This window comes from Ursus americanus, chromosome 14 (assembly GCF_024610735.1).
Source record: "Ursus americanus isolate L20-20 chromosome 14, mUrsAme1.1.p, whole genome shotgun sequence".
Lineage (NCBI taxonomy): Eukaryota > Metazoa > Chordata > Mammalia > Carnivora > Ursidae > Ursus > Ursus americanus.
Window position 1 is genome coordinate 58,272,137 of NC_142140.1, and position 24,063 is coordinate 58,296,199.

Consider the following 24,063-nt stretch of genomic DNA (forward strand, 5'->3'; position numbering starts at 1 on the left):
GGCAGCCGGCACCAGCGGAGAGCCACACCTACCGGGCTAGCAGGGACCGCCCTCAGGCCTGATTGGACGGTTTACAAGCCCCGCGCTCCGATTGGGCGATGCTTCAGGTCCTGCCAGCTGATTGCATGGGGTTTCGGAGTTAACGCCCCGCGACCCTGATTGGACATTCGTCCCGGACTACGAGCTCCCCGCACCGTGATAGGACAGCCTGGGTCCACTCACGTTCTAATTGGACGGCAGTCCCGGCACCGCCCCGTGGTCCTGGATTGGGCAGCTCTCCCAGGCCCCGCCTCCTGCATCCTGACTGACAGCCGGCGCTACACACGTGTCTCATCTGCATACTAGGAGTTGGGCTCCCAGCACAGTTTTCTCCTGGCCGGCTGACCGGCTGCGTCATCCTTCTGTCCCGGGAATCTGATTCAGATTCTCCGCGGAGCCTCCCTTGTGCGGCGCCCGATGGGGATGAGACAGAAGGACCCGGTGGTCCTTACGTCCGTGGTCACCACGGGGGGAGGGACGGAGCACCTGTTCCGTGTTTAAGCACAGCTCAAGAACCGGTGACGTCACCACAGGGAAGGCAAGGTCTCCCTGGGTTTTGACGGGACGTGACACCACGAGGCCCTGCCCTCCGTCCCCCCCTTCACTGGCCTCAGGTCAGACAAACGTGCCCTGAGTCTCCGCGTGGAACCCCGCGGCCCCAGGTGGGCATGGCCACAGGTGGGACACGTTAGAAAACTCAGGTGTGCGTTATATTCTGCAAGGAAGGTCAGGGCAGAGCTAGTTTGTAGTCAGTCCCCGAGAATGTGAAATGTAAAGGGATCTATTTCCTTCAGACGGTGTCGGGATGGCACAGCTATGAACAGCCCACAGACAAAAAACTGAAAACCTAGTTTTACTCTTAAAAGTGGGAGCATATGGTATGTGAATTGTATCTACATTTGTCAACATGAATTGAAAGGCCAAACTAGCTAGGAAACCATGCCTTCTTGCCACCACTGAAATACTTAATTCTCTATGGATCTGCCTACTCTGCATTTTTTTTTAAATATTTTTATTTATTTATTTGAGAGTGCATACACAGGGGGAGGGGCAGAGGAAGAAGCAGACTCCCTGCTTATCCAGGAGCCGGATGCGGGACTCCATCCGAGGACCCAGGGATCATGACCCAAGCGGAAAGCAGATGCTTAACCACTGAGCCCACCCAGGCACCCCTGTTTTTTATGTTTAATTAGCTAACCCTACAGGGAGGTGCTTCCTCTTTAATTTGGGGTTCATCATTTACATTGAAGTGAGTTTTTCCTTTGTCTTGGGTTGTGGATACACCCACAGGGAGCAATTTTGAGTATGTCCAGGCTTTGTGGTTTTTACTGCTATAGGGAGTGGAGTCTAGTGGTTTTCCTTGAGTCAGATCTTGTGACTCTCTTTTTATGACCTGATGACTTTTAGGCTAAGGGTTAGCCTAAAACCAAAATGGTTTTACGTTGGTCAACTTGTCTCTTGAGCCTCCCCTCCCTTACCTCCTGCTTAGCTACAGTGGGTCCTTCCAAGGCCCCCCAAACCCTGGCTGCAGTGCTGCTGGCCCTCTGGTCCCTCTGACGCCATTTGGCCAAGGACTAGGGTGCAGACCCCTGGGGAAAGTGGGGACCTATCAGAATACCGGGACCCCAGCCCACAGCCAAGGGTGGAGACTGGGGTGGGGACCCCTAAGGGTACTAGGAGACCCAGCCTGCAGACACGTCCAGCCCCGTTTGGGTGGGAACCAGCCCCTCCGAGGTTTTCCTGCCTGCCTATGCATTCACCATCTCACAGCCATCCCTGGTGAGGGCCCCAAGGGCAGGTGCACATGAAAGTAAGACCCACCCAAAGCCACATAAAAGAGGCAAGGAGCGATCCTCCCTGGATGGTGTCCTGGGCCCCCCGCACCCTGATCTGAGCTCCCCTGCTAGAACCTGTGATCTGAAAGAGCTTGGGACCGCGGCCCCACATCTCCTGATGGGGCAGCCCTCGGGCACTGGCGCTGGTTTGGTCAGGGCTCCTGGCTCCCCTCAAGTGTCGGACTCGATTGGATAGTGCTCCGTGGATCCTGAGTGACAGGCAGGGGTGGGGCACTTGGCTGAGCCTGCAAGCACGAGGGTTCTGGCCTCCGCCTCCCCTGCCAGGCCTCCTTGCTGTGACAGGACCCTCCTGCCCACAAGGACACAGGCTCAGAGCAGAATGCCCAGTGGGCGCACCCGTCATTTGCCCACAGCTCAGAGCCCCTCCTGCATCATCCTCCTCCTGGACTGGGATGTCCTGACTCATTTTTCCCACAGAGCGCCCCCTTGTCCAGAGCTGGGACAAGAGGGGATAGGCCTGAATGGGACAAGAGGGACTGCTGACTTCTGGTGTTGGGAGTCAGTCTGGGGATGAGGTCCTTATGGCTCTGTGCCCTTCCTCTAAGAACAAAGACACTCAGCAGTGATGTCACCGCATGCAAGGCAGGCCCCTCTGTTTTGACTTGTGACCTTTGCTATGCTGAGGCCTCGCCCTCCCCTCCTGCAGCTCTGGGGCTTGACCAGGGTTCCCTGCAACCCCTTTCTTACCCCACGGTTACCAGGCTCTCTCCACTCAGGAGACCTGAAGTTTGGGTCGCCTTCAGGACTGAGGAAACACTGATACTGGAACCCAGCTCCTGGTCCGTGATGTAGGAAAGACGTTAGGGTTCAAAGACAACTTCAAAGCCTACGGCCAAGAAAGAATTCTTGAGACAGCTTTGGTGCAAAAAGGTGGTTCTATTAGAGCACAGGGACAGGCCCTGGGGGCAGAAAGAGCTGCACTGGGGTCATGAGGAGTGGCCCATTATATACTTGCAAGCTGGGAGGGGTTAAGGACAGCATAAGTCTCTAAGGAATTTTGGAAGCAAGGTTTCCAGGACCTTGAGGGGGTAGCTATTAATGGGAAAACGTCATTTATTACCGTCTAATAAACCCTCAGTCATGAGACCCTTCGGATGTATATCCTTGGGTCATATGCTTGGGGTCTGATTGCCAACATGTATCTTCGGGGGTAGAGATGAAGGAAGTTTCCAAAGGAATTTTTATATGTCAGAGTAGGCGTACAGGGTCCTGGGGGTTGGGCTAAGATTGCCTCTTGCCATTAGTAAAGTATTAACATCGGGGCTGTTGAGTCCCTAGAGGAATGTCACCGTGCCTGTTTCAAGGGCTTGTCAGTGGGCTGTAGGTAGGAAGGAAATGTAATAATTTTTCTTCTGCCTTTGTTTCCCACATCAGTCCATTTCTCCCGAGAATGAGGACACATTGACCACAGGAGGCCCTACTGTGTCCAGCCACGCTGGTCCTGCAGCCCGCTGGACGCCCCCATCAGTCCAACTTCCCCTTACGTGGAAAAGACAAGACCCTTTCTGTCTGACTTGACATCCTTGTACCTCTCGGATCAGTTTGTTGTTACTTGAGTCAAGTTTCTCCTTATACCAAATCCAGATCTGTTTGTTATTGGACAGACACGCATTTTAAATCAGGAACACACTGCTTCTGGAGAGCTTGGTGCTGATGGGAAGTTGGAACTATTTAAAAAGCAAAATTCAACTGAGCGCCTCGGTGGCTCAGTCGGTTCAGGATCTGACTCACGATCTCAGCTCGGGTCGCTGAGTACAAGCCCCGCATTGGGCTCCATGCCAGGTGCGGAATCTACTTAAAAAAAAAAAAAAGCAAAATTCACCTGAATACTTTTTTTATTAGAGAGAGAGAGTGAGAGAGAGTGGGACAAGAAGTAGAGAGAGACAGAGAGAATCCTAGGGAGGCTCCACACCCAGCGCTGAGCCTGGCATGGGGCTTGATGTCACCACCGTGAGATCATGGCCTGAGCTGAAATCAAGAGTCTGACGTTTCGCTGACTGAGCCACCCAGGCGCCCCCAACTGAATACTTTGAAGATCTTGTTGGTTTTTTTTTTTTTTTTTTTTTAGATTTTACTTATTTATTTGATAGCATACAAGCAGGGGGAACAGCAGGCAGAGGGAGAGGGAGAAGCAGGCTCCCCGCTGAGCAGGGAGTCCCATGTGGGACTTGATCCCAGGACCCCCGGATCATGGCTTGAGCCAAAGGCAGATGCTTTTTTTTTTTTTTTTTAAAGATTTTATTTATTTATTCGACAGGATAGAGACAGCCAGCGAGAGAGGGAACACAAGCAGGGGGAGTGGGAGAGGAAGAAGCAGGCTCATAGCAGAGGAGCCCTATGTGGGGCTCGATGTGGGGCTCGATCCCATAACGCCGGGATCACGCCCTGAGCCGAAGGCAGACGCTTAACCGCTGTGCCACCCAGGCGCCCCCAAAGGCAGATGCTTAACCAACTGAGCCACCCAGGCACCCCTCTTGTTGGCTTTATTCAGTAATTCAGGAATCCGGCAGAGTGCCATCTCGCGGATAGAAAGCAGCTCGGAGGAGCTGCACAAAATCAAAGACTTCGGGCATCAGGAGCGGGAGCAGGAAGTTAGAACAGGGGGCGCCTGGGTGGCTCAGCCATTAAGCATCTGCCTTCGGCTCAGGTCATGATCCCGGCATTCTGGGATCAAGCCCGCATGGGGCTCCCTGCTCAGCGGGGAGCCTGCTTCTCCCTCTCCCTCTCCCCCTGGTTGTGTTCCCTCTCTCACTGCCTCTCTGTCAGATAAATAAATAAAATCTTAAAAAAAAAAAAAAAAAGGAAGTTAGAACAGAAATAATGGATGGGTCGTGGTAGGTCACCTTCCTTTCCGAGATGGCAGGGGTCTAGCAGCCGGACGACCCCGCAGCTGCTGACCAGCTCACTCCTGATGGACGGGTTTAAGATTCCATTGCTGGGAGAGGCTGAAATGGCAATTAAGTCTTGGTTTGGTGACAAGGAGCTAAGTAAGTGGCTCCATTTTGGCCTTGTTGTCTTACTTTTAACAGCACCCAGGCCTGGGAGCAGGAACTCTTCGGACAACCACAGACGTGAGATGTACTTAAGGGTTTCAAGTGGACATTTTAGACTGGAAAGAAATTTATTTTAGGAGAGTCTCAGCCTCGCCGCTGCCGCCCAGAGACTGCTGAGCCCCGTCCGTCCGCCGCCACCCACTCCGGACACAGAACATCCAGTCATGGATAAAAATGAGCTGGTGCAGAAGGCCAAACTGGCCGAGCGGGCTGAGCGATATGATGACATGGCAGCCTGCATGAAGTCTGTAACTGAGCAAGGAGCTGAATTATCCAATGAGGAGAGGAATCTTCTCTCAGTTGCTTATAAAAATGTTGTAGGAGCCCGTAGGTCATCTTGGAGGGTCGTCTCAAGTATTGAGCAAAAGACGGAAGGTGCTGAGAAAAAACAGCAGATGGCTCGAGAATACAGAGAGAAAATTGAGACCGAGCTAAGAGATATCTGCAATGATGTACTGTCTCTTTTGGAAAAGTTTTTGATCCCCAATGCTTCACAAGCAGAGAGCAAAGTCTTCTATTTGAAAATGAAAGGAGACTACTACCGTTACTTGGCCGAGGTTGCTGCTGGTGATGACAAGAAAGGGATTGTGGATCAGTCACAACAAGCATACCAGGAAGCTTTTGAGATCAGCAAAAAGGAAATGCAACCAACACATCCTATCAGATTGGGTCTGGCCCTTAACTTCTCTGTGTTCTATTACGAAATTCTGAACTCCCCGGAGAAAGCTTGCTCTCTTGCAAAGACAGCTTTTGATGAAGCCATTGCTGAACTTGATACATTAAGTGAAGAGTCATACAAAGACAGCACGCTAATAATGCAATTACTGAGAGACAACTTGACATTGTGGACATCGGACACCCAGGGAGACGAAGCTGAAGCAGGAGAAGGAGGGGAAAATTAACCGGCCTTCCAACTTTTGTCTGCCTCATTCTAAAATTTACACAGTAGACCATTTGTCATCCATGCTGTCCCACAAATAGTTTTTTGTTTACGATTTACGACAGGTTTATGTTACTTCTATTTGAATTTCTATATTTCCCATGTGGTTTTATGTTGAATATTAGGGGAGTAGAGCCAGTTAACATTTAGGGAGTTATCTGTTTTCATCTTGAGGTGGCCAATATGGGGATGTGGAATTTTTATACTAGTTATAAATGTTTGGCATAGTACTTTTGGTACATTGTGGCTTCACGAGGGCCAGTGTTAAAACTGCTTCCATGTCTAAGCAAAGAAAACTGCCTACATATTGGTTTGTCCTGGCGGGGAATAAATGGGATAATTGGTTCCAGATAACAGGTGTAGTTTTTGTGGGTACTTTAAGGTTCGGAGCACTTACGAGGCTGTAGTAGAAATGGGTATTCTGTAGATACCACATACTGAACCATGAGTATCTGTGGAAAACTCACTCTCAATGTGCACACCTTTGACTACAGTTGCAGGAGTGTTCCTTTAGTCGTGACCCAATTTACTCTGGATAAGGGCAGAAACGGTTCACATTCCATTATTTGTAAAGTTACCTGCTGTTTGCTTTCATTATTTTTGCTACACTCCTTTTATTTGTATTTAAATGTTTTAGGCAACCTAAGAACAAATGTACAAGTAAAGATGCAGTAAAAATGAATTGCTTGATATCCATTACTTTATGTATATCAAGCACAGCAGCAAAATAAAAATTCCATGTATTTAACTTTTTTTTTTTTGGTTTTTGGTTTTGTTTGGGGTTTTTTTGTTTTTGTTTTGGGGGTTTTTTGTTTTTGGGGGGTTTTTTTGCTTTTGTGATTTTTTTTTTTTTGATACTTGCCTAACATGCATGTGCTGTAAAAATAGTTAACAGGGAAATAACTTGAGATGATGGCTAGCTTTGTTTAATGTCTTATGAAATTTTCATGAACAATCCAAGCATAATTGTTAAGAACACGTGTATTAAGTTCATGTAAGTGGAATAAAAGTTTTATGAATGGACTTTTCAACTAAAAAAAAAAAAAAAAGAAATTTATTTTAGATCACTTTTCGAGTGTGTCCCTAAAGGACTTGAAGTGTAAAAGGTATGCTATCCCTGTTAGGTGGGGCCGTGACGCGGGTGGCAAAGAATGGCAGAGGGAGCAGAGAAACACGGAAGGGCCATTTAAGGGTGTGACAGGATTGCAGCTGTGCCCGTGGTGGGGGGGTGCAGAGGGGGTCGGTTCTTGGCAGGGTAGAGTGGGAGGGGGCAGGTTTCCGAGGGGCTCTGTGCAGGGCTCCGCTGGGAAGCAGGGGTGCTCAGACTAAGGGAGAGTGTGTTTCGCAGCTGGGGTTGACTTCCTGGGAATGTCGGGCACCGTGACCTGGAAAACCCGAGTCAGGGCCAAGCCAGGCGGAGGGGAGGAGAGGGGACTTTAACAGATTCCTTTCAGGGCACCTCCACTGCCTGTGTGACATCACTGCTCACGTGTTTATTCTTAAACAAAAGTGTTGCGGGAAATCGTCAAAAAGACAGACCTCCAGGGGCGCCTGGGGGGCTCAGCGGTGAAGCGTCTGCCTTTAGCTCACGTTGTGATCTTGGGGTCCTGGGATCGAGGGGCTCCCTGCTCAGTGGGGAGTCTGCTTCTCCATCTCTGCCCCTCCCCCTGCTCGTGCTCTCTCTTTCCCTCTCTCCCAAATAAATAAGTAAAATCTTTTTTAAAAAAATCTTAAAAAAAAAAAAAAGACATGACCTCCAAATGGTCCACGAACTGGACGCAGGCACTCAGAGGCTCATCCTCTTCCTCTGTCCTTGGAGTGTGGGTTCCGCCTGCCTCCCCTGTCCCCAGAGCCTCGATGGTGACGTGGCCCCATGACTGAGCGCAGTTAAGGCCTCCCTATAAACTGTGAAGATTTGGTGGGTGGGTGAGGGGATCTGCTCACCTTGCTGCCGCCCAGCACAAGCCCTGTATGTAAGGTCCCTTTGCTTGGGAAAACTGCCACCTACCAAGCTCGAGGGACCTGCCTCTTTCCTGGTCTCTCTGCCCTCCGCACACAGGGGCTGATTTCAGATCACACCCAGCAAGCTCCCGAGGAGGCCACAGACCCATAAAAGAGCACAGATCCACTGGCGGCCTCCCTCCCAGGCCAACCCCTGACCCCCTGGACACCAGGCCCTCCTGTTTCAGCCTGCATTGGCCTGGGTGCCCCTCTGCTCTGGACGAGGGGTTACTCCACGGGGAAACTGAGTCTGAAATTCCTGAGCACGGCTGAATAATGCTTCTCTGAACCCGGGTGTACAAGTGTCTCTCTTCAAAACGCTGTTTTTTATTCTTTTGGGTACAGACTCAGAATTGCTGGATTATGTAAAAATTGCATATTGGTACATGCTTATGTAATTCGCTAAAGGTTATTGTGACATGCGTCATACTCAGAAAAGAATGTGTTAGATATTTTGTGTTCAGTTTAATAAAAGTGGGTAACGTTCTTTTAGCCTGGGCCCCCGCACTTGTGAACAGAGACAGGCAGCTGTTAGTGTCCTAGCAGTGAGGGGTAGAGACAGAAAAATGTTCACCTGCAGCCCAGAACGCTGACCATATACAGCCTGCATCTTTCTGACAAAGATCACATATGTGCTGGTTACAATATTCTTAAAGGGTCTCATGGTTACCCACACATCTCGAGCTGAACGATAAGCACCATCGGTAATGTCCAACTGAATGGTAAGCACCAGAGGAATCTTGCAAAAGTGGTTTTAGGAGTAGAAATTCAAAGGAGGCATCCATGATCTAATACTCCCGGCACGTGCCTCCCCTCCACTAAGCACATAATCATCAGCTTCGTGCAGCAAAAGCACAGCTCTTCCCGCCCACGGGCCGTCCCTGTGCTCTAATAAAAGCACCTTTTTGCACCAAACATGTCTCAAGGATTCTTTCTCCACCGTTCGCTCATGGCCCCACATCATTTTGGCACCCAACGTAGGGCCTGTCTTCTCACTGGACTTCGAGGCTTGGTGCAAACTTGGTGAGTGACCCCCCTCTTCTTCTACTTTCACTTTAGGGGCTCTGCTAGGCCTACGGTCTTATTGGAACAAGCCCCTGCCCAGCGCTCAGGCTGCGGGGAGGAGAAAGCCTGACTTTTGGCTGGAAGTGAGCACCAAGGCTGGGATGGTAACAGGACCCAGAAACGTAATGCCCTCTCTTTATTCCTGTCCTTATACAAAGTTGTCTGTCTTGGGCAGGGGACAGCCACCAAAGTTCCCAGGACGGCTGCCAATCTTAAGACTCCCGTGTGAGGTTTCCTCCTCGTTGGGGTAATGGGATCCCCTCCACATAGCTACTCTGGCCGGGAGAACTCCACTCAGAGGAAGCCGAAACCAGTACCCGGTTGGACTAAAACCCCAGTGGGGACGGTTTCCTAGGGCAGTTGGCTGTAAGGACGACATGTGCTGGAACATGGCTCAGGCCGTGATGGACCTCTCTCGTGACTATTTTTCACTAGTGCCCCCTACTGACTACTTAAATTACAACATCCGGTAACTTCCCCTTGTAAAACTTTTCTAGTGTTTTCCGTGGGTTAAAAACGGCGGGTTCTTCACGGCAGGGTTCTTCGGTCTGTTCACCGGCACCCATTTTGTAGTCTAGAATGCGATGGAGAAGCAGAGGGACACCAGCCTCCCTCCTACAGGGCAAGGGCGATCACAGCACTTCTTAGAGGGACGCCTCTAGTCACTTGGACACCAAGGAGCCTCTGACATGTTTTGCACTGGACGCCACCTGGGATTCAGGGGAGATTTTCTTGATAATGGACCTTCTCTCAGTTCCCACGGATCTCCCTTGGAATGCCTTTTAACCCACCGGAAACCACTCAGATTGCAAGAAAGGACTGATCTCCCGTGACTCTGCATGGCCTCAGCACTGCTTAGCAGACCGGGAAAAATGGCCCATGAACGGGACGATAAACTTCAATATGACCCATCAGTCAGATCTCCTCCGCAGGAAACAGGGTGGAGGGACCTCATATCCCGCCCTGCATGGCCCTAAATCAGGACCCCAACCGTAGGGCCTCTTGCAGAATGTGTTTGTCCATGAACGCCCTCCTGATTTATTGGGTGATTGTCTAAACAGGCCTCCTCCTAATAAACCCGGAGGAAACCCAGGCCATCCCTAACGAAGGGGACATTGACTCTCTCACTGTTTCTCCTCCTGAAAGACCCAGGTTACTCTTGCATATGGGTGATGAGGGAACAGAAGGCAAGCGGAGAACAAAGTAGAAACGAACACCCCGCACCACCACCCCATGGGATGTACGGAACATTCCTCAGGGCTCCTGGCTGCCCTAAAGCTAAGGAAAGAAAAACAAATAGTTAACTAACAGATCACAGTCCTGCAAGACCTGAGTCTCCCTCCGTTTACGCATGTCCTAGTGATTTGCAAGGAAGCAGTTTTCTTATCAATAGCCTGACTTCCAGAGACTCATAATTCAGTTTCTTGGAGCCCTAACATGACCATCCCCTCCATAAAATTGAGGGAGGCTGAGGCAGAAGGAAGCAAATAAAATAGAATTTCTTTTAAACCTGCAGCCCATTGACAAGGACTTGTGATGGGAGGAATGAGAGACTCGCAACTGTCTTCCGGTTAGCGCCATATGAGAGGGAGGGACAGCCTTGGCTTGACCATGACCAGGTCTCCAGCATCCTGGAGTCTTCTTTAGCATAAGACAGTCCTTCTGGACACCCCCTTTATCCTCACTTCCACTGCTCCCAAGTATATATCAGCCACCCCTCACAGCCCCAGTGCAGCAGCTCTTTCTGCCCATGGGGCCTGTCCCCATGCTAATAAACCACCAATTTCTTTTTTTTTTTAAGATTTTATTTATTTATTGGACAGAGACAGCCAGCAAGAGAGGGAACACAAGCAGGGGAGTGGGAGAGGAAGAAGCAGGCTTCCAGCAGAGGAGCCCGATGTGGGACTTGATCCCTGAACGCCGGGACCACGCCCTGAGCCGAAGGCAGACGCTTAACGACTGCGCCACCCAGGCGCCCCTAAACCACCAATTTTGCACCAAAGGCGCCTCAAGAATTCTTTCTTGGTGGTGGGCTCCGGACTCCACCCCACTGAACCTGGCCGATATCCCACAACCTCAGCATGGGGGCTTCTCCCTCATTCGTTTCCGGAGTTCCTGGCTGTGATGACTGCAGCCAGCTGTATCCCGGGGTCCGTCTCAGAATGGGGGCTTTAAAGAATATTCCCAAACAGCTGCCCAAGGTCCTTTGATTTCAGGGAAGTTGCCTGTCTCCTCCCGCCTGACGCGGGCTGCCGATTGCCACTTTGGGGGAAAAACAGGGGCCCGCTCATCTGTCTGAGCCCAGGAGCTTTAAGGCAGGGAAGTCTTTCGTTCCGCCCTCCAGGCTTGTAGGCCGCCCGCCGCTTCTGCCCCTCCTCCCCCTGCTGTTCCCCTCCTCCCCCTTCCTGTCTCTGCAACACCCGGGGTGCGGCGGGCTCAGCGCCTCCGGCACCGTGGGCTCCAGCTCGTGCCCTCGCTGCGAAGGAGCCTAGAGCATCCCTCCCCGGACGCACACCCCCCAATTCAGACCTCCCGACGGGTGCCCCAAAAAACTGACAACGGGGAACAGACTGATTGAAGCTAAGTTTCTTAGTTTCATTAAGGTAGAGCTGCCAGCATCAGACATAAAGCTTATTCCGCCAAGGTTTACGGAAGGTCAGAGAAGCTCATTGACCTCTGTTGCATCAAGTCAGCGAACAGATGGACTTGAAATAACGGTTAATTTTGTCTGTCTCATAAAGTTCTCACGGGTGATTGGTAGGCTAGATTTCAAAGTCTTCCGTAACCTGAAACCTTGAGGTTTTGCTCCATGAGATGTCCAACTGGGTTAAGCGGACTGGTTACCTGCCTTTTCCAAATAAGATAAACTACTGAAGAACTGATTATTGAACGCAGGTCTGCACATTTGGCGTCTTACTGTAGAGAACCTGAGGATACTTGGGTCTGTTAGTAAATAGGCTTTGTGCTTGATTGAAAGTGTGTACTACGGGAAAATGTGTGTTTTTAGAAATTACGGAGTGGTTTCTAAATTTGCCAACTAAAGAATTCTGGCCTAACCAGCTGCTCACAATGGGTTAGTTTTCACCGGAGACTAAGGTTTCTAAGAGTTAAAATTCTAATAAATGTAATTAAGCCTGATGGAAATGATGAGGAAAACAACTCTGTAGGAAAGTAGATGTGTAGGAAAGGTACAGAACTTGGAATACATTTTCTTGAGGGAAAAAGAAAGTAATTTTGCCCTAAAATGAGACCGGTTGTTTGGAGAGAAAAGGCATACAACAAAATCTGATTGAAAAAGAAAGTTGTAGAAGGTTTGTGAAGGGAAAGCTTTGGAAAAGAATTTTATGTGTGGTCAGGGCTCAGGTTGAAATGAATGGATATTAAAAGTACACTAGTCTAACATTGAAATTCTGCTCTTCTCTGGGTTAAAAAGACAAAGATTTCTTTGATTGTTGGTCTGCTCTTGATTAGCGAAGTTTTAAAAATTTTCTCTTCTCTTTATCTGCCCAGAAAACCAAAGCTTTGTTTTGTCTTTATCAGGTCTTCAATTACTTAAAGTTAAAACTGCTCAGAGGCACCTGGGTGGCTCAGTCCCTTAAGCGTCTGCCTTGGCTTGGGTCAGATCCCAAGGTCCTTGAATGGAGCCCAACACTGGGCTCCTTGCTCAGCGAGGAGCCTCCCCCCCGCCTTGCGCCCCCTGCTTGTGCTCTCTCTCTGTCAAATAAATAAAATCTTAAAAAATAAAAAAAGAAAAGAAAAAGTTAAAACTTCTCAGTGTTAAAGGAGCTAAACTTTGCCAACAATTACATAGCTTCCTATAAAACCCTTATTGCCACCTTGGTTAAATACAAATATTAAATTTATAATGATCTGTAATCCTATTTAGGCTTGTGCTTTAAAATTGTCTAAGGTTATTAACAAACCTCCTGAGATTGAAATGGTAAAGTTAATGAGGCTTGTCTATTTTGCATGTTAAGTTACTTGGATAGTACTGTCAAGCCTTAGGTGATAAGCCTTAGGTTGCATTGTATGGGTAAATGCTAGAACTATTCTAGAAAATATATGAAATTCCTGAAACTTTAAGGTGTCCTGGTATAAGATCAGTACTTGAATTATTGAAATGTGTGTCACAGAAATAACCCGATTTCCTTGGCAATTGCATTATAATGAACTCTTCTCTCAGCTCGTTAATCACTGCCGTCTCTGAGGGCTTTTTTGTCATTTATCGTTATTGTTCTGATGTTCTTACAAGTTGTGTTTCCTCCTCAAGGAGATTCAGAAGAAGGACTTTTTTTTTTTTTAATTTTAATGTTTTTTTATTACATTATGTTAGTCACCATGCAGTACATCCCCGGTTTCCGATGTAAAGTTCGACGATTCATTACTTGCGTATAACATCCAGTGCACCATGCAATATGTGCCCTCCTTACTACCCATCACCAGCCTATCCCATTCCCCCACCCCCTCCCCTCTGAAGCCCTCAGTTTGTTTCTCAGAGTCCATAGTCTCCCATGCTTCACTCCCCCTTCTGATTACCCCCTTCTTTATCCCTTAACTTCTCTAGTAACAAACTATAGAAATGATCCCTGAAAGTATAGTCTTTCATAAGAAGGACTTTTGACACATCCAGGTTTCTGCTATCTTTAAAATCATAAAACTAAGCTGAATGAAAATTTCCAGAACTAACAGAAAAAGCTGCATCCAAACAGAACAAAAATTGACATAGGACTGAATGAAATGAGGAAGATGATAAAATATTCCTTTATGAACAAATTGAAACATTTAATTTTCTCCCTATCTGAACCCTCCAGGATTCAGAAACCCTCAGTGAGCATTATATTATAATCCTTATATATGATTATATCACATATGTGTATGATTGTGTATGTATGATATATAATATATCACATATATGTTATATATGACTATATTATAATCATTTGCATAAATTCGATGAGACTCTGTTCTCTCTGCTACAGGACACCCTTGGAAACACAGGTTATCCTACCAAGGATGTGTCATATTTGAGAGAGACATGACCAGACAGCTTTAAGGGACTAAGCTTGACTTTGTGGACCCTTGGAGATACTGGCCTGCTGCTTGGCTGACCGAGTTCCCAGCGGCTTTACCAGGTGAGGAGAGTGTGACTTCCTCGCAGGTGCAGGACCTCAGGGCTCCTGGGGGCGGCATGAAGAGGAATTCACCCACGTCTACAGGTATCGCCGGCAAGTCTGACAACAAGTATTTGTTGTCAACAATTATTTCTATTACTAAAAAGAACGTTTCTTGCTGGCCCATGGTAAACGTTACATGGGACTCTCCAGGTCATAAGAGGCCCTTCTCTTATTCTCAAACTATTAAAAAAATTTTTTTTAAGATTTTATTTATTTATTTGACAGAGACAGAGAGACAGCCAGCGAGAGAGGGAACACAAGCAGGGGGAGTGGGAGAGGAAGAAGCAGGCTCATAGCAGAGGAGCCTGACGTGGGGCTCGATCCCATAACGCCGGGATCACGCCCTGAGCCGAAGGCAGACGCTTAACGACTGCGCCACCCAGGCGCCCCTCAAGCTATTAAAATTTTAACTGAATATGCCAACCCACAGATGGGCCTCTAACAGTGGACAAGATCCACGTTCCATCGGTATGAGCAGGTGGTATCTATTTTTCTTCACCAGTAGGTTTAGAAGATGTCATATGGCACATGGAGGCCCTTGATAAATAGACAAATAAGGCCTTAAATGACTCTCAAAATAGCATTACATTAGTAAACATTAACATTACCCAAACGCATAAAGCAATTCTACAAAATAGGATGACACCGAATGTCTTCACGGGACACAGGAGGAACGTGTGGCATTACTGAAGCTGTATGTTGCATCTACACTCCAGATCGTAACAAAAATGTAAGAGGATTACCTACGGGTGTGAATAATCAAATCGGTGCTCTTACAGATCCCACACTGTCTCTTCATGATTGGTCACAATCCTGATCAGGAGGTGGACTGAGGTCTTCTCATCACATTTCCTGTTTTTTATTATAATGTTAATCCCAATTGGTCTCTTTCCCTTTGTTCCCTCCTGTTGTCAAGATACAAGCAGTTCCTGAGTCCTTTGCCCAGGCAACCACGATCCTTACTACTGGAAACAAATTCACCCCAATGTCTACTCCGGGCTCTACAGCAATGGCTTTCTGTGATAGTTACTTGTTGGGACAGATAGTGACCAATCTCAGCCCCGAGGTAGATGATGTAGTTTTTGAATGTAAGTGAGGTTTGGTGGGGTGAGGCCCAGAGCTGATGGCCAAGAAAAGAATTCTTGAGACGTCTTTGGTGCAACATGGTGGTTTTATGAAAGCACGGGGACAGGACCCATGGGCAGAAAGAGCTGCTGCACCGGGCTTGTGAGGGGTGACTGATGATATACTTGGGAGTTGGGGGTGAGGAAAAAGGTTTTCAAAAGAATTTTTGTATGCTGAAGAGGACCTACAAGATACTGGGGGACTTGCCATTGTCAAGTTAAGGTTGTTTTTCCCTCCAGTAAAGCATTAACATTAAGAGAGTTGGGAGTTTCCTTCTAGAAGTTGGGTTATTGATAAGAATGCTTTTTTTTCTTGTAAATCACTAAAACATTTGTCAACTGAGGGAGACTGAGTCCTGCAAGATTGTGATCTCTATCTGTTAACCGTTAGCTTTTCCATTCCTTTAGTTGTAGGGCAGGCAGGAGTGCCTGAGGAATGTCACACATGTCCCTCCTGGGCAGGCGGCTGGTTTGCGGTGTCAGCTTGTGCTCTGTCCTCGGCTTGCCTTCTGCTCCCTCATCATAGGGACATCTCTGACCTCTATTGGCTTGAAGAAGTTACAAAACATGAGCCCTTAACCGTTCAACAACCTTAAAGATTTAAGGACTGAAAACTGATCAGGGGGGAAATGATGAGGGATAGAGGCAAACAAAGGTTCATCTCCAGGCCCAGAAGGCTGGATAAGGATCAAATACTCACTGGGCGCTACATTCTCCAGAGGTCTACCGACAGCTGTACATCTCACCTCTGTTAATACCGAATGAATGATAAGCCCCAGAGAAATCTTGCAAAGTAGTTTTATGAGTAAAAATTCAAAGACATTTATGATCTAATGCTCCCTTATGTCCCCTCCCCCTTGAGGACGAAGCATAGGACTGATGTCATGTGGGGTCTGGGAGTGAAAGGGCAGGAAAGAATTCTTGAGACATTTCCGGTGCAAAAAGGTGTTTTTATGAAAGCACAGGAATGGGACCCATGGGCAGGAAGAGCTCTCCGGGGATTTTGAGGAGTGACTGATTATGTACTTTTTAGTTAGTGGGGGTTAGGGATAGCGGAAGCCTCTAAGGAATTTGGAAGGAAGTCTTCCAGGACCTTTGCGAGGCTAGCTGCTGTTAAGATAAGGTTATTTACCACTGTCCAGTAAAACAGAAGTTACGAGAACCTTCAGCTGTCTGTCAGTGGGCCATATGTTTGGAGGATGATTGCCAACATATATCTTTTGGGGGGAGCATATAGAGTAGAGATAAAGGAAGTTTTCAAAGGGATTTTCATACGCTAAAGAGGATTTACAGGATCCTGGAGGAATGACTAAAGTCAAGCTAAGATTGCTTTTTGCCTCTAGCAAAGCATCAACATTGGGGCACCCGGGTGGCTTAGTCGGTAAGCGGCTGCCTTTGGCTCAGGTCATGATCCCCGTGGTGCTGAGATCAGCCCTGCATCAGGCTCCCTGCTTAGCGGGGAGTCTGCTTCTCCCTCTGCCCCTCCACTCACGCTCTCACTTTGTCAGATAAACAGTGTTTTTAAAGCATTAACATTAAGGCAGTTGTGAGTTCCTCGAGGAATGTCATACTCTCCCTGCCCCAGGTGTGGATGGGCTGCAGGTTGTAAGAACATGTAATCTTCTCTACATTTCTTTTGCCTTTGTCCTCATCAATAACCGCAGCCTCAGACAAAAGCACAGCTCTTCCGGCCCACAGGTCCTGTCCTGGTGCTATAACAAAAGCACTTTTTTTTTTTAATATTTTATTTATTTATTTGAGAGAGAGAGTGATCGAGAGAGAGCACAACCCGGGGGAGGGGGAGAGGGAGAGGGAGAAGCAGACTCCCCAGTGAGCAGGGAGCCCGATGTGGGACTCGATCCCAGGACCCTGGGATCATGACCTGAGCCGAAGGCAGATGCTTAACCAATTGAGCCACCCAGGCGCCCACAAAAGCACCCTTTTTTGCACAGAGAATGTCTCAAGAATTCTTCCTTAACCATTCGCTTGTGGCCCCACCTCACGGGTGTTTCCCACCCCGAGCCCATCCCCCTCCTGCCCCAACGGGGGAGGACTCCCTTGTGTGTGGTGCCTAGTTCTTGTATCTTCGCCACCTACTGCTTATCAGGAAGTGGGGTTTGGCTTAATTTTGACTCTCGAACTTGCAGGAAAAGAGTCAAATTATACAAGGAAGCTTGTTCTGCAGCCCCTCCGCCTGGTCTGTCTCGCTGGTGTCTGAGGCCCTGGTCACCCACCGAACTCCTCTATCCCAGCTCTTTGCAGCGTGCGCTCTTTCAAAACTGTTTTCACTCTTGTGGACTCTTGCTGCGACAATCATTCCTGGTTTTGTATCCAAGAGCGAACAATTTTTAGTTTTCCCACATGCTGGATGATGAGGTTGGGGACTATACGTGAGGTTCAGTGGGGTGGAGTCCGAAGCCGGCGACCAAGAGAGAATTCTTGAGGCGTCTTTGGTGCAAAACAGTGGTTTATTAAAGCCCGGGGACAGGATCCGTGGGCAGAAAGAGCTGCTGCCCACTCATGAGGAGTGGCCCATTATATGCCCTCAAGTTGGGAGGGGGTTAGGGAGAGCGTAAGTCTCTAAGGAATTTTGGAAGCAAGGTTTCCAGGACCTTGAGGGGGCTAGCTGTTGTTGGGAAACATCTAATAAAACCTGAGTCATGAGACCCTTCAGATGTGTATCGGTGGGCCATATGCTTGGGGGATGATGGCCAACATGTATCTTGGGGGGTGGGGGTTAGAGATAAAGGAAGTTTCCAAAGGAATTTTTATATGTTAAAGCAGACTTACAGGATCCTGGTGGAGGGGAGGGGGTCAGGCTAGGACTGCCTTTGGCCCTTAGCAAAGTATTAACATCGAGGCCACTGAGTCCCTAGAGGAATGTCACCATGCCTGTTTCAAGGACTTGTCAATGGACTGTAGGTAGCAAGGAAACTTAACTGTGTCTACATACATTCCCTTCTGGAAGCTACGTTACTGATGGCTTTGTTCTTGTCAACTGCTAAGACATCTGTAAACTGAGGGAGACCCGAGTCTTGCAGGAGTGTGGTATCTATAGGTTAACTGTTTCCTGTCCTCTAGGGCAGCCAGGAGCGCCTGAGGAATGGGGTATACATCCCCGGGGGAGGGGCTGCAGGGTGTCAGCTTCTGCTTTGTCCTCTGCTTGCCTTCCGTTCCCTCATCACTGGAGAAACGCTGCTGTGCAGCAAGTTCCCATAACTGATGAGGGAGCAGAAGGCAAACGGAGGGCAAGGCACAGGCTGACACCCCAGAACCCCCTCCCCACGCCATGCCCCCATGCCTGACTCCCGGGTGGTATAAGGGTGACATTCCTCAGGCATTCCTGCTGGCCCTAAAACTAGGGGAAGGGAAAAAACCCAAATGGTTAACGGCTAGAGATCAGAGTCCTGCAAGGCCTGAGTCTCTGGCAATTCACCAACGTCTTAGTGACTGACGAGGAAAAAGCATTCGTACCAATAGCCTGAGACCCACAGACCATCTCCTGGAGTCCTAACATCACCCTCCCCTCCGTAGTGATGTGGGAAACAAAAGCAGGAGGGAATGTAAATAAAATAGAATCTGTTTATAACCTGCAGCCCGGCGACAAATACTTGAGAGAGGCAGGTGGTAGCGTTCCTCCCGGGACCCGCCAATGGTCTTCACGTTAATGCCGCAAGAGAACGGAAAACCACCTTAGCGTGACAATAGCCAGGCCTCGGGGATCCTGCGAGTCGTCTTTAGCATATCAAAGTCCTTCTGGAAACCTCCCTTTCTGCTTACCTGCCCCACCTCCCAAGTATGCAATCAGTCATCACTCACTTATAATTCAGCTCCTTCCGCCCCTCAGGTCCTGTCCCTGTTCTTTAATAAAATCACCTATTTGCACCAAAGACGTCTCAAGAATTCTTTCTTGGCCGTCAGCCCTGGGCCCCACCACCACTCCGGGCCCCATCAGTAACGTTCACATTTACTAAGAAATGCCAGTGGAATCTGTGATTTGACCCCCTACCATTATGTATATGTCGTCCCTAACTTCCTAGGACTGTCCACTTGCAGAATAACCTAATGTGTGAATTTTTGCCCATGGAGAATAGGAAAAAGGATCTCTGTGATCTTGTTGCGGAAAAATAAGAATCAGACCGGGGAGAGACCGAGTGACGCTCGGAGAAGTAGGAGACCTCGGATTTATTTTACGCCGGCGGACCCAAGGGAGCTCGTGCTCCAAATTCTGGGACCCGGGCAACGGGGTTACAGGGCTTTTATAGGGGACCCCAGGCAGTCAGGCTCCAAGCGCCATGCTGACCGGTGGTAGATGGGTTTGAACTGGGGGAGTGGGGGCTGCTGTAGGCGGGAACAGGAGCGCAGGGAGCCTGCGGCGGGAAGCCTGTTTACAGCGGCAGCGAGGGCTGCTTTTCTCTTGCTCGCAGTAGGGCTTCTGGTTATCTCTGGCTTATCGTTAGTAACCTTCCGTCTTCTGGGGCCTCCTGGCCTGGGCCTGCTCTGGGCAGTTTCCCTCTTCAAGTTTACATTGTTTTTAACTCGTTACTGAAACGATCAAGCATTGTTCCTCTGTTGTCTTTCACCAGCTGTTGAAGCCTTCAGTCATCTTTTCACCTCCATCCTGAGCTTACATCCTCTGGGTGTGGATCCTTTTCATTTCTTGATTCTGCAAATATCTCCTCTAAAATGGTGGCTTCTCTTTTCTTGCCTTTTATTCTACACCCTGACGGACTGGTCTTAACTTCAGTAGCATTGAGTTGACCAATCTCTTTGTTGCTTACATTTTTTTCTTCTTCTGAGAAGGAACTCCCAACTCAAGTGAGAAAAGTGCTTCTTGTAACTTCCTGTGAAACGATTCTACTTCAGCTGCTTGTCGACCACCAGGGCATGTGTAAACGGAGGGAGACTCAGGTCTTGCGGGACTGTGATCTCTGTTAGTTAACTATTTGTTTTCCTTTCCTTCGCTTTAGGGCAGCCAGGGGTGCCTGAGGAAGGACCCGTACATCCCATGGGAGGGGGGGGGGTTGCAAGGTGTCAGTTTCTCCTTTGTCCTCAGCTTGACTTCTGTTCCCTCATCACTACTACCTTGTTCTTCGGATGCTTCTGGGTATTCCTGGGTACTTGTTCTGCCACGGAAATTGTAGAGAGTTTTTGTAAGTACCAAAAACTCCCTGCTGGGGTTTTGATGAAATTTAATGAAAACTACAGATCTATTTGTTTAGAACTGATACCATGGCAGTGATGTGGTTTTGGAGTATAGGGGAGGTTCAGTGGGGTGGAGTCTGGAGCCGACGACCAAGAAAGAATTCTTGAGACGTCTTTGGTGCAAAATGGTGGTTTATGAAAGCACAGGGACAGGGCGGGTGGGCAGGAAGAGCTGCTGCCCCGGGTTGTGAGGGTGGCTGATTGTATACTATGGGGTTGGGGGAGGTGAGGAAAAGGGAGGTTTCAAAAGGATTTTCATTTGTTAAAGAAGCCTCCCAGGACACCGGAGGCCTTGCCATTGTCACGTTAAGGTTGTTTACCCTTCTAGAGAGACATTAACATGAAGATAGTTGGGAGCTTCCTGGAGGAACGTTACACTCTGCCCCCTTTCCAGTATCTGCCAATGGGCTGCCGGTTATAAGGACATTTAATTGTATCTACATTTCCTTCTGGAAGCTGGGTTATTGATAGAGATGCTTTGTTCTTGGAGATTGCTAAGACCTTTGTAACCTGAGGGAGAAACTCAGGTCTTGCAGGATTGTGATCGCTACAAGTCAACCATTTGTTCTTCCTTTACGGCAGCCAGGAGTGCCTGAGGAATGCCACACATACCCCATCTGGGTGCAGAAGTTGTGGGATGTCAGCTTCCAGTGTGTGCCCAGCTTGCCTTCTGTTCCCGCATCAGCAGCGTTGAGTTCTGTTTTTTGTTTTTGTTTTTTTAAATATTTTATTTATTTATTTATTTATTTATTTATTTATTTATTTGACAGAGAGAGAGAGGCAGCTAGAGAGGGAACACAAGCAGGGAGAGTGGCAGAGGAAGAAGCAGGCTTCCCGCTGAGCAGGGAGCCCGATTGGGGGGGGGGGCGATCCCAGGACCCTGGGATCATGACCTGAGCTGAAGGCAGACACTTGACAACTGAGCCACCCAGGCACCCCTGAGTTCTCTTTTTTTAAGAATATTATTCATGTTTCTATTTTTTTTTTCAGTTGGCTTTGATGTCCTGATGATGTGGGAAACAAAGGCAGAAGAGAAGTATTAAATGTCCTTACTACTTAACAGCCCATTGACAAGTCCTCGAGACAGGCAGAGTGACCTTCCTCTAGGGACTCAGCTGCCTCAATGTTAATACCATGCTAAGGGCAAGAGGCAATCTTTTTTTTTTTTTTTTTAATGATTTTTTATTATATTATGTTAGTCACCATACAGTACATCCCCGGTTTCCGATGTAAGGCTTGATGATTCATTAGTTGTGTATAACACCCAGTGCACCATGCAATACGTGCCCTCCTTACTACCCATCACCGGTCTATCCCAATCCCCCACCCCCCTCCCCTCTGTAGCCCTCAGTTTGTTTCTCATAGTCCATAGTCTCTCATGTTTCATTCCCCCTTCTGATTACCCCCCCTTTCTTTATCCCTTTCTTCCCCTACCGATCATCCTAGTTCTTTTGTTCCATAGATGAGAGAAATCATATGATAGCTGTCTTTCTCTGCTTGACTTATTTCACTTAGCATTATCTCCTCCAGTGCTGTCCATGTTGTAGCAAATGTTGAGAACTCGTTCTTTCTGATAGCTGAGTAATATTCCATCGTATATATGGACCACAACTTCTTAATCCAGTCATCTGTTGAAGGGCATCTCGGCTCCTTCCACAATTTAGCTATTGTGGACATTGCTGCTATGAACATTGGGGTGCATATGGCCCTTCTCTTCACTACGTCTGTATCTTTGGGGTAAATACCCAGTAGTGCAATGGCTGGGTCATAGGGTAGCTCAATTTTTAACTTTTTAAGGGACCTCCACACTGTTTTCCAGAGTGGCTGTACCAACTTGCATTCCCACCAACAATGTAGGAGGGATCCCCTTTCTCCACATCCTCTCCAACAATTGTTGTTTCTAGGGCAAGAGGCAATCTTAACCCAACTTCCTTTATCTCTACCCCCCAAGACACATGACCCTGTACGGCTACTCTAACATATAAAAATTCCTTTGGAAACTTCCTTTATCTTTACCCCCCAAGACACATGTTGGCAATCATCCCCCAAGCATATGATATCTGAAGGGTCTCGTGACTCAGGTTTTATTAGACAATAGTAAATGACGCTTTCCCAACAACAGCTACCCCCTCAAGGTCCTGGAAACCTTGCTTCCAAAATTCCTTAGAGACTTATGCTGTCCTTAACCCCTCCCAACTTGAAAGTATATAATGGGCCACTCCTCATGACCCCAGTGCAGCTCCTTCTGCCCCCAGGGCCTGTCCCTGTGCTCTAATAGAACCACCTTTTTGCACCAAGGATGCCTCAAGAATTCTTTCCTGGCTGTGGGCTTTGAACCTTAAGGTCTTTCCTACATCAATGAAAGTTTTTATTATCCCATTGTGGTTTTTTATATGCCTCATTAGAATACGTTATGGACTTAATTGTGTTTGCCCCCAAAATTTGAAGCTCTGACCCCCAGACCCTTAGAATGTGACTGTATTTGGAGACAGGGCCTTGAATGAGGAGATTACATTAAAACAAGGCCACCGGGGTGGGCCCTAATCCAATGTGACTTGTGTACTTATAAAAAGAGGCGATAAGGCCATACAGACACAGAAACATGACCATGAAAAGATACAAGACAACAGCCATCTGATAGCCAAGGAGGGGCCTCAGAAGAAACCAGCCCTATGCATACCTTGGTCTGGGACTTCCAGCGTCTAGGAAGAAATAGATTTGTGAAGAAATAAATTTATGCCACCGACGACTGTGTTGTTTTGTTATGGAAGTAGCCTGACAAACTAAGACACAGTATGTTTAGCATTCATTATATATAGGCACACCTCATTTTATTTTGCTTTGCTTTATTGCACTTTGCAGAAACTATGCTTTTACACATTGAAGTGTTGTGACAACCCTGTGTCCAGCAAGTGCGTTGGTGCCATTTTTCTAACAGCATTTGGTCACTTCACGTCTCTGTGTCACATTTTGGTGATTCTCACAATATTTCAAACTTCGTCATTACTCTTACATTTGAATTGCTGCAACCTCATGATAAAAATGGAACGGCTGAGGAGTTGCTTCTTACGGATGAGCAAAGAAGGTGGTTTCTTGAGACAGAAGCTGTTCCTGGTGAAGATGCTGGAAAGATTGTTGACGGGACAACAGAGGATTTAGATCGAACTTGAAAGTTCTGTGGGTAAAATGCTATCAAACTGCATTGCATGCTACAGAGAAATCATTCATGAGCGGAAGAGTCAACGGATGTGGCAAACTTCATGGTCTTATTACAGTAAATTGCCACCCCCAACCCCACCTCCAGCAGCCCCCACTCTGCTCAGTCAGCAGGCATCAACATCAGGAAGAGACCCTCTGGCAGCAGAATGATGAGGACTTGCTGAAAGCTCAGATTATGCATTTTTAGCAGTAAGGTAATTTTAATTAAGTCATGTGGATGGTTTTAGACATGATGCTATTGCACACTTAACAGAGTACAGTGTACTGTAAACATAACGTTTATATGTACTGGGAAACCAAAAAATTAATTTAACTCACTGTATTGCAATATTTGCTTTATTGTGGTGGTCGGGAACTGAGCGTGCAGTATCTTTGAGGTATGCCTGA

The 24,063-nt window shown here is 47.9% G+C and overlaps 1 protein-coding gene and 2 pseudogenes across 1 annotated transcript in view; 1 reads left to right on the plus strand and 2 right to left on the minus strand.

The window, feature by feature from the left end:
* LOC123793973 (uncharacterized) overlaps window positions 1–24,063 on the minus strand; it is a 75,899-nt gene that overhangs the window by 22,092 nt on the left and 29,744 nt on the right. The gene's annotated exons all lie outside the window — the stretch shown is intronic.
* On the plus strand, window positions 5,022–6,911 carry LOC123793974 (14-3-3 protein zeta/delta pseudogene; annotated as a pseudogene).
* On the minus strand, window positions 13,447–13,556 carry LOC123794073 (small nucleolar RNA U3; annotated as a pseudogene).